We start from the raw sequence: 12,109 nt of genomic DNA, 5'->3' as shown, positions 1-12,109 counted from the left end.
CTACCTCACAGTTGATTTAGTGTATCCAGCAAAAAAAAAAAAAAAAAAAAAAAACCTAACCGCTGTCCAGTTGATCGCAACTCTTAGCTACCCTATAGGACTATAGGAAGAACAGAACTGCCTCATAGGGATTCCAAAGCTATAAATCTTTACAGAAGCACACTGCCTCTTCTTTCTCCCATGGAGCAGCTGGCTGGTAGGGTCAAAATGCCAACATTTTGGTTAGCAGCAAAGTGCTTTAACCAATGTGTTGCCATGTTTCCTGAATGGATCCACATACACACAGAGACCTCTCTTGATAATTTCCCAATCTCTTATGCACATAATCAGATTGGGTATATTTATTAGCTAGTAGAACCCTAAGTTGCTTTCTTTAACTTGCAGAATAAGGTCTATCAGAGTACTGCAGGTTAAATGAAAGTCCTTGAAATTTTACTTCACAACCAAGATAGTACAGAAGCAATGCCTCAGCCAAGGTAAATAAATTATAAATAAATCTCAAAGATTTCATTAATATGAGTTGTAGTTACTATTATTTTCCCATTTATTTAATCACTCTGGTCCATGCAAAAACAAGATGGTTGGTGGTAGGTAACAGTGGACTATTTCAAATTTTGCCAGGCATTGAGTCCAAATGATGAGTATCTTTACTAGAAGAGATCCTCTTACACTCTTGTATTTTCCACATGTCTTTGATTTTCTTCACTCTTCATTGCTTCAGATGAGAGGAAACCAATAGTTACATCTTAGATGGCCACTCTATGTGATTATTGATATGGTGCATGGTTTGTTTCCACTACTCATCAGAAAGGAGAATTAAAAGTAGTTTGCAGTACACATAACATATAGACAACAGAGGCAAATGCTAGTACATGCACAATTCTGCATTATCACTAACACCAAACAACCAGGCTATGGGTAAATGCATAGATAAGTGAGAAGATCAGGTAGGGGTAGGTGAACAGGAGTACACCCTAGACCAAGGGTAAATTTGGCAGAAGATAATCTTACATATGCATTTGTGCTACAAAATTAGCCACATACATTACAGAAGCAACAGAAGACGGAGTTGGAGTAACTTCTCAGAGACAGCCAAACACCTTGAGAGAGAGAATCACTGGGCCTGTGGACTCAGGACAAGTTGTGCATCCATGTGTCATGGCAGACATCATGCTCAATTGGCACAACATAGTACATAAAAATTTTGTTACACAACATACTTTGGTGAGTAGCAAATGGGGTCTTAAAAGATTTCAAGAAGCCATCTAAGATGCAACTATTGGTCTCCTCTCATCTGAAGCAAAGAAGAGTGAAGAAAATCAAAGCAATCTGGAAATAATTAGTCCAAGGATAAGATGGATCATGAAGATCTCAGCCTTCGTGACCCTAAGACCATAAAAAATAGATGATGCCTGGCTACCAATGCCAATCACTCAGAAAAGGATCAAAATTGGAGATCCTGGAGAGAATGGGGGAAAAATGTGGAACAAAATTCAAAAATACAAAAATGACCAGAATTACTGATCAGATAGGAAGACTGGTGGATGGATTGACACATTGGCTGCGAAAGTGGGTTCAAGACAACATTAAAAATAATTTTACATTGATGTATTTATTCTTTTGGATTATGCATGTTTGTTACTCTAATTAATTGAAATTAATCAATTTAACTCTAATATTCTTTCATCATGCTAACTAAATGTCATTGTCATAAATTCATTGAGGTGAAAACCTTTTCTTATACCACTTTATTTAAAGGCACAACAACTTAACCTCGCACATTTGCAGGAATATATTATATAGCAAATACAGTGCCACAGATATTGATCAATGTCTGGGGTAAAGACATTGTAAATAGTATTGTAATGAACATTGGTTTATAAGCATCTTTCTGCATTTCTGCTTTCAGTTCTGTTGGATATATACATAGGATTGGAATTTCTGAATCATATGATAATTCTATGTTTAACATTTTGAGGAATCACCAAACTGTTTTCCACAACAGCAACAGAAGGAAGAAGAAAACAAAGATCAAAGCAAAGAGGTATGAAATAGAGAACAACAGCACAACAAAATAGAATCAATGAAATGAGAAGCTGTTTATTTTAAAAGATCAGTAACTTTGACAAACTTTTTAGCTAGATGTACAAAGAAAATAAGAGAGAAGATACAAATATCTAAAGACAGAAATGGAAGTGGGAACATTACAACTGACCCTACAGAAATGAAAAGCATCATACGAGAATAAATGAACAATTGTGTGCTAGCAAATTAGATATTCTCAATTAAATGGACAAATTTGTAGAAACACAAGCTTCCAACAGTGACTTAAAAGAAACAGAAGATCTCAACAGAAACAGAACAAGTGAAGAAATTGAATCAGTAATCAAAAACCTCCCAACAAAGAAAAGTCCTGGAGCAGATGAGGGATTCTACCAAATATTTGTAGAAGATGTGACCCTCGTCATTCTCATGCTTGTCCAAAAAATAAAGCAGGAAGGAAGAACACTTCCTAACTCATTCTATGAGGTTAGCTTTACTCTAATTCCAAAGTGAGGCAAAGATACAAGGGAAAAAAATCTACAGAACAATATTGGTTATGAATATAGACACAAAAATTATCAACAAAATACTAGCAAACTAAACTCAAGTGCATATAAAAAGGATTGTATAGATATATTTACCCCCCAAAAAAAGAGAAAAAGAAAAAAAAGGAGGCAGCTACTTAAGCTGCTTATGTACAAACAAATGCCTCATGGTTCCCTTGGTTTGGAGGTTTAGAGTCATAGTTTCATGGGATATTCAGTTAATAGGCTTAATGTCATGTTTAATGCTTCTGTTCTATCTGCTAGTTTGCTGCATAGTACCTGAGATCTTAAAAGCTTGCAAGTGGCCATCCTATCTACAAATGGTCTCTATTCACCTGGAGCAAGAAGAAGAAAGAGAGTCAGGAATATGAGAAAGGAATGGAATATGTGGCGTCATAAACAACTACCTCCTTTGTCATGAGACCAGAAGAACTGTATAGTACCTGGCTACCATTACTGAAGTTTTTGATCAAAGATTCTATAAAAGAATCTTAATCAAAAGGGAGAAAATTCACAACAGAATTTCAAATTCTCAATTGTTCTGAAGCCATGGAGGCTGGATGAACTTCCGAAACTATTGCCTTGAGATAATCTTTAAACGTTACAGTTAAAATACCCATACAGTCTTCTAAAAGCCAAATAATAATTTAGCGTAATTAATAAAGAATGTCTGTCTTAAGCATTGTGCTTTTTTAAAAACCATCTACAAGAGGGCAAATTGACAATAGCAACTTTAAAGATTAGATAGGAAACTTAGGGGGCAATGAGTTTATGTTATGGGGGAGAAAAACTCAGAAGGAGGGTAAGAGTGGTTGCCCAACTTGAAGAATGTAATCAATGTCACTGATTTGTGTGTGCAGGAATTGTTGAATTGGTATATTGTCTGCAGTATGTAATCACAGCAACACAAATAAAATAAATTCTTTTTTAAAAAAGAGTGTACAACATAAGCAAGTGGGGTGTATCCTGGGAATGCAAGAATGATTCAAAACTAGAAGATCAACTAATATAATATAGCACATTAATAAACCAAAGGGAAAGAAGCACATGATCATCTCAACTAACACAGTGAAGGCTTTTAACAAAATCCAAACACTTTCAAGATATAATTGCTCAACAAGGTAGGAATAGAAGGGAAATTCTTCAATCTAATAAAGGGCATCTATGAAAAACACACAGATAACATTAAACTCAATTGAGAAAGATTAAGAGCTTAAGATCAGGAACAAGGCAAGAATGCCTGCTGTTGTCACTGTATTCAATAGTGTATCGAAAGAGAAATTAGGCAAGAAAAAGAAATAGAAGGTATCTAAATCTGGAAGGAAGATGTAAAACTATCCCTTTTCAAAGATAATATGATCTTGTACATAGAACACCACTCAAAAGATCCATAAGTAAGCTACTAGAGCTATAAATGAATTCGGCAAAAAGGAAGGATACGAAGGAACACATAAAGATCAGCTGGGATTCTATACTCAAAAACAAGAATCTAAAAACGAAATTAAGGATTCAATTCCTTAGTGTTCTGGTGTAGTATCCAGTATCAATTTTTCTCTTTCGATCTTACTCTATATCATAGTAATTATGGTTTCATAAAATTCTATTCACCACAAAGAAGTTTTAAAAAATGCCAGAATGGATAATTCCATTTTTCATGTCCCCTCTCTCTCTTGTGAAATTTGGAGATTTAAATAAAGTGAAAAATCAGGAATATTGCATTTTATTTTGTTAATTTTTTTGAATGTGAAAAAAAAGAATTTAATAGAATTCTAAAATCTAGATGTTCCTGTTGGGGGTAGGGGTAATGATGTAGTGTCTAAGGCATTTGACTGTTAACCAGAAGGCTGGCAGTTCAAACCCACCAGGCACCAGTCACCCAGTTAAAGTAAAATTGACACAATAGCTGTTTGAAGCATCATGAACTGTGAAATGCTTATAATAGCTATTAAAGCTCTGTAGTGACTTTTCATTTCTTCCCACTTCCCAGATAATGGCAATACTCTCAGAGTTGTTCTGAGATCTCTATAGTAGAGAGAAATTTAGTATTTCACAAGATATATTTAGTCACTCCTCGGAAAGAAGGTTTGGCAATCTGCTTCTGTAGTGATACCACCTTGGAAAACCAAGGAGGGGTCGCTATGAGTTGGGTCTGACTCCATGGCACATAACAAAAACAACAACATCTAGCACTTTTAGAACTGTTAAGAACTCCATGTTTTCTAAAAATTCAACAAGCAAAGAATAAGGGTTTAATAAAGAGAGCAAAGAAAACAGAAGACAGGACGTCATTAAAATATATATAATAGAATTTTTCAGATTCAAAGAACATGAATATGCAGCTTGATGAATTGCAGTAACATTCATTTGATGGACCACCCATCTGGTTCAAGTCTTAGAAAAACCTACTCAGACCAGCCCAAAGTGCTCCACCCTCCCCACTCTACAGCACTTACATATTTTGATTTCATTTTCTTTCTTTCTTTGTGTATTTTTGCTTTGCTTGACAGATGTGATCTCTAAATAACATAGTGTAACTCTAATGTTTTTTAAGTTTTATATAAGCAGTTTCTGTGGTGTGTGGCTTCTTTCAAATAACATCACACTTTTTAAGATACGTCTGTGTATGGGTCATTTCTACACTTCATCGATTTCCACTGCTGCAATATTCCATACCCAATGTATCTATTCTACTGCTCATGAACGTTACAGGTTTTTAGGGTTTGGGCACTTAGAAAAAATACTGTTTTTAAAGGTTTTTATGCATGTATTTTTGCTCAGTCTGCATGCATTTATAACAGGAGATGGATGATAGATTAGATAGATAGGCAGGCAGGCAGGCAAACAGACAGATGGATAGAAGGACAGACAGAGATATATCTCCATGCTCAGTATACATGTACTCAGCTTTTTCAAATATTGCCAAAATTTTCCAAAGTGGTTGTACCAGATTACATATTTGCCAGCAATGAATGAGTTTCTTTTGCTCCACCTCTTCATCAATATTTGATTCTGTCAGATATTTAAAATTTTAACCAATCTGTTTGGAGTGCATGGTGACTTAAACCTTTATTTTTGTGATTATTGGTAAGAATTAGCACCATTTCAAAATTATATTGGTCATTTCTGCCTCTCCTTTGAGATCTGCCTTTTCAGGTTTTTGTCTATCTTTCCTATTTAAAATACATATATATATATATATATATATATATATATGAAGGATTTATATGTCCTGGATACACACACACACACCAAAAAGAAAAAACACTTGCCATCAAGAGTCAACTCTGATTCATGGTGTCCTTATATGTATCAGAGTAAAACTGTCCTCCATACAGTTTGTAATGGCTGATATCCAAGAAGTTGTGTGGCCAATATTTCAGAAACCCATCATCAGGCCTTTCTTCTGAGGATCCTCAGGGTATACTCCAACCTCCAACCATTTGGTTAGTGGCTGAGCCCTTTACCCTTTGCCCTATGCAGGGAGTTCTCTGTATACTTACATATACTTTACTTTTTCTTAACAAGGTTATGCTCCTCTTCTAAGCAACTCTTCTTCTGAGATGTCTCAAATCTATTTTTGTGAGATTTACTCCTAAATTTTGATCTATTATTATTCTATTGTATCCTTAATTTTTTTTAAAATTGTGGCTATTGCTATTATACAAAATAATTATAAAATTAATTTCATATATTCATATTTTGGCAAACATACTTATTAATTCTAACAATTTATCTATAAAATATATTTGGTTGGCTATGTGTGCAACAACCCTGATGGTATAGTGGTTAAAACACTTGACTGCTAACCAAAAGGTCAGTGGTTAGAACCCACCAACATCTCCACAGGATAAAGCTATAGCAGTATGATTCCATTTAGATTTACAGCCTTGGAAAACCTGTGGAATAGTTCTACTTGGTCCAATAGGGAAGTTGTGAGTTGTAATCGACTTGATGGTAATGTTGCCTTTGTTTTAATATATGCAGCAATATTATTTGTGAAAGTAAGTTTTGCTTTTTCTTATTCAACTTATATAACCTTTGTTTCTTTTACTTAACTTACTACACTAAACTAATAAATGATGAGAAGTAGGAGTCCCTGGAAAAGAACATCATCTTGGTGTAGTAAAGGCTCAGAGAAAAAGGAGAAGACTCTCAACTAGATGGATCAATACAGAGGCTTCAAGGCTGGGCTCAAGCTTAGCAATGATTATGACGAAGGGGCGGGACCGGGCAGTGCTTCATTCTACCGGTCAATTCGAGTCAGAACCCACTCGATGACACCTAACAACAACACCACTAACTGTGATCATCCTTGTCTCCTTATGTCTAATATCAAATAAGAGAGGCTTCATTATTTCACTTTCACTGTATAATAAATGGGATAAGTTTTAGGTTAACTACGATAACTTGTCTTAGTTATCTAGGGCTGCTATAACAGAAATAACACAATTGGGTGGCTTTAGCGAACAGAATTTTTTCTCACAGTTTAGGTGGGTAATGTCTGATCTCAGAGTGCCGGCTGTAGGAGTAGGTTCTTTCTGCTCTGGGACAGATTCTTTCTGTCTTTTACCCCCTATCCCTTGTTTCTTTAGTGAAGAAGACTATGGCATCAGTCTTTCCTCATTTATGCTTATTTACTTCTGTGCCTAATATGCCTCTTTCATATCTCAAAAGTGACTGGCTTAAGACACACTCCACACTAATATGACCTCACTAATATGATAAAGAAAACTATTCCCAGATGGGATTACATCTACAGGTATAGTGGTTAGGATTCACAACACATTCTGGGGACATAATTCAATCCTTGTGTTCCTTTTATGCTTAGACTGCTGGAGTGTTTTTATCAGGAATAAATATTAACTTTTATAAAAATACTTTTCTGCACATACTTAGAAGACTGTGTGAGTGTTTTATGCTTTGCTTTGATTATGACATAAATTATAGTCATTTTTCCATTCCTATAATGTCCTTTTCAGGCTTTGGTGTCTAGACTACTTTGGACTTAGAAAATTAGTAAAGTTCCCCTTTTTACCGTAATATAAAAGAATTTCCCCAGACTTATTCAATCTGTATACTGAGAAAATAATCCTAGAAGTTGGACTAGCCAAAGAAGAATGCATCATCAGCACTGGAGGAAGATTCGTTAACAACTTGTGATATATGCAGATAACAGAACCTTCCTTGCTGAAAATGAAGAGTCCCTTGAAGGGCTTACTGATGAAGACTAAAGATTACAGCATTCTGTAAGGATTACACCTCAACATAAAGAAGACAAAAATCCTTTTTTTTTTTTTTTTTGCAACATCATGATAAACAGAGAGAAAATTCAAGTTGTCAAGAATTTCATTTCACTAGGATCCATAATCAACTTCTATGGAGGCAGCAAGCAAGAAATCAAATGGCATGTTTTATTGGGCAAATCAGCTCTGAACAACCTCTTTAAAGTATTAAAAAGTGAGAATATCACTTTGAGGCCTAAGGTGAACCTGACCCAAGCCACAGGTACTTTCAATTGTTTCAAATCCATGTGAAAGCTGGACAATGAATAAGGGAGCCAGAAGTATGATTATGGTTTTGCTGAAGAATATTGAATATATCATGGACTACCAGAAGAATGAACAGATCTGTCTTGGAAGAAGTACAGCCAGAATGCTCTTTTAAAGCAAATGTGGTAAGACTTTGTCTCATACTTTTGACATGTTATCAGGAGGGAAGAGTTCCTAGAGAAGGACTTCATACTTGGTAAAGTAGATGGTCAGTGTGAAACAGAAAGAACCTCAAACAAATGGACTGACACAGTGACTGCAACAAACAATGAGCTCAAACATTGCAGCGATTGTGAGAATCACATAGGGCCTGGAAGTGTTTCATTCTGTTGTCCATAGGGTTACTATGAGTTGGAAATGACTGGTCAGTACCTAACAACAAAAGAATCCAAGATTGATGTTGCCACCTCTTCGATATTGAGTCTTCCGATCCCTGAACATGATATATTGCTCAATCTCTTTCACTAAAATATGTTGTTTCTCTATAGCGTCCTTGTGCACTTTTCAATAAAGATTTATTCCTGGGCATTTAATGTTAGTAATGTTATTATAAATAATATCTTTTCAAAATTTTATTTTTAATTGTTGTTACTAATTGTAAAAATAAAGTCATTTTGTGTACACTGACCTACTATGAAGTGACTTTAATAAAATAATGCATTAGTTCTAATAAATTATTTATAGATTCTTTTAGATTTTCTATATATTCTATCATGTCATCTGTATATAATGGAAATTTATTTCTTCCTTTCTAATGTGTTTCCTTCTAGATTTTTTTTCTTATTGGATTAACCAAGCTCTCCAGTACAATACTGATTAGAAGTAATGATAGCGGCCATACTTTTGTCACTCACCAACTTAATAGGAAAGCTTTCAATATTTCACCTTTAAATTTAATGAATTGGTGTAGGTTTGTGTTAAGGACTTTTGCACACTTCTTTCAAGTACTAAGAATTTTCTTTCATAACTAGAACTAAATTTTATCAGTATTTTTCTTCCTCTACAGAAGTAAACATATGCTTTTTTTTTCTGAGTTTATTAAGTTAAAAAATGAGGTTAATTATATTGATTAAATTCCAAATGTTAAAACTTTTCTTGCTTTTCTGAAATAAATACATTTGTAATGTCAGTTTCCTTATTATGCACCATAGTGTTCCTCTTATTGATGACTGGTCATTTTGCATGATTGACCATTTAAATCAAGTAATTTCAAAATGATCTTTTTTCAGTTTGTACACTGATAATCTTTCTCTTCTTCTTCTCTTTTTTTTTTTTTTTAATTGCAATTTGGGTGAAAGTTTACAGAGCAAATTCACTTTCCATACAGCAGCTCACATACACTTTGTCTTATGATATTGACTACAATTTACCACAATGCAACAGCTCCCCTTCTACTTCCTCCCATAGTTACTTATTCCCTGTGTCCTTCCCTCTATGCACTCCTGTCCCCTGAGCTATCTTCCTGGGTATACACAGCCCTTCTATTCTCCCATTATAATTCTCTCCAAGGAGTGTATTGACCTTATGTAAATGTTCAGCTCATATGCCTGTCTTTTGTTTGGCTGGAAGCCACAGGAATGGGTTCAATTCCAGACCTGAAGGGCAGCTAGTGGCGACAGTCTCAGTGATTCGATCAGGCTCTATCAAACCACCAAAACTCATCCCTTTTTTATTTTTCATTTTTAATGATTTTGAGTTTTGTTCCACATTGTTCTCCCACTCTCTCCAGGATCTCCTACATAGACCTCCTCTGAGTGGTTGCCAGGGGTAGCGGGGCACCATCTAGTTTTTCTGGTATCATAGTCATATAGGCTGAGGATCCATGATGTACCAGTTGCTTGGACTAATTGTTCCCATGCATCTATGGTTTTCTTCATTCTTCTTTGCTCTGGATGAGGAGAGACATGCCCGTGATCTAGATGGCCACTTGCAAGCTTTTAACATCCCAGTCACTACTCATCAAAGTAGGACATGGAACAAGGTTTTTGTGTAGGATGTTATGCCAATTGAGCTTGATGTCCCTTGCAACTATGGTCCTGAGCCCACAGGTCCAACTACTCGCTCCCTCTGGGTAGCTGGCTGTGTCCAAGAAGTAATTACAACCATGCCCCTTGTCAGATCTACTATATACCTGGAAATTCTTACAGAACATACCAATACACTTGTAAAAACATTGTTAGCCAACCCTATACATAGTCTTGGGCATACTACCCCCTGCACAGACATACCTAATAGTTCAGCCTATCCACCAGTCTATCCACCTCTATATTCATGTTTGCCTTCACTGGCAATGCAGTACTGTATGTGAAAAAGGGTTCATCTTTGTTGTCTGCACCTCCCATACACCTCTCTCTGTCTTCTTCTTCCTCAGTGCCATCATGTTGATCACGTACATTTGGTACCTTGCCCTTCTCTTCACCAAAATCAATACTTATCTCTACCTATCTAACAATGCTCCCTCCCCTCCCCTCTAACACCTGGTAACCAACAAAGAAAATTTCCTTCCATATATAAACTTTTCCTTAATTTTTTACAATAACAGACTAATACAATATTTGTCCTTTTGTAATTGACTTATTTCACTCAGCATAATGTCCTCCAATTCATCCATGCTATGCAGTACTTTGCAGATTCTACATTATTCTTTTGGGTTGCACAGTATCCATTGTGTGTATGTATTCCTCAGCTGATGGACATCTAGGTTGTTCCCATCATTTGGCTATTGTAAATACTGCTGTGATGAACATTGGGTGTGCATATATGTTTTTGTCCTGGCTCTCATTTCTTCAGGATATGTACCTAGTAATGGAATGGTTGGGTTATTTCTAACTCCAACTTTTTAAGGAATCACCATACTGCTCTCCACAATGGTTGTACCATTTTACAGTCCCACCAGCAGAGAATGAGAGTCCCAATCTCTCCACATCCTTGCCAGCATTTGCTATTTTCTGTCTTGTTGAACTTTGCTACTAGTGCTGGGACAAGATGGTATCTCATTATTGTTTTGATTTGCATCTCTCTAATGGCTAATGATCATCAGTATTTCTTCATGTTTGTTGCCCTCCTGAATATCCTCCTCGGTGAAGTGTCTATTCATGTCGTCTGCCCATTTTTGAATTGGATTATTTGTCTTTCTGTTATCAAGGTGTTGGAGTTTTCTACAAATTCTAGTGATAGGTCCTTGAAAGCTATGTCATTGCCAAATATTTTTTCCCAATATCTAGGTTCTCTTTTCACTATTTTGCAGAAGTCTTTGGAAGCATACAAATTTAATTTTTAGAAGATCCCATTCATCTAGTTTCTCTTCTGCTGTTTTGGGTTATGCTTAATAGTCTATTTATGCCATATATTAGGGTCCCTAAATTTGCTCCTAGTTTTTCCTTCAGGAACTTTAAAGTTTATGTTTCACATTTAAATATTTGATCCATCTGGAATTAGTTTTTGTGTATGGTGTGAGGTACATATCTTGTTTCACTGCTTATGCAAATGGATATCCAGTTTTGTCAGCAACATTTACTAAACAGACATTCTCTTCCCAATTTAATGAATTTTGGCCCTTTTTCAAAAATCAGCTGACCACAGGTCAATGGATCTATTTCTGGGTTCTCAATTCCATTCCATTGGTCTATGTGTCTGTCTTTATACCAATACCAGGCAGTTTTGACTACTGTGACTGTATAATAGGTTTTGAGAACCAGCAGTGTGAGACCTACTACTTTGTTCTTCTTCAATTGTGTTTTCCTCATCTAAGGTCTCTTTCCTTTCCATATAAAATTTAGTGATTGGTTTTCCATATCCTTAAAGAATGTTGATGGGATCTGGATTGGGATTGCATTGAATGTAGAGGTTGCTTTGGGTAGAAATGACATTTTCACAATGTTCAATCTTCCTATCCATGAGTATGGTATGTTCTTCCATTTAGGTAGATCTTCCATGGAAGATGGAAGTAGCTTTTTATACTTTTCTTTGTAC

The sequence above is a fragment of the Orycteropus afer genome, unplaced genomic scaffold (genome assembly GCF_000298275.1).
Source record: "Orycteropus afer afer isolate SDZICR_OR568_19922 unplaced genomic scaffold, OryAfe1.0 scaffold00632, whole genome shotgun sequence".
NCBI lineage: Eukaryota > Metazoa > Chordata > Mammalia > Tubulidentata > Orycteropodidae > Orycteropus > Orycteropus afer.
This window is presented reverse-complemented; position numbering follows the sequence as displayed.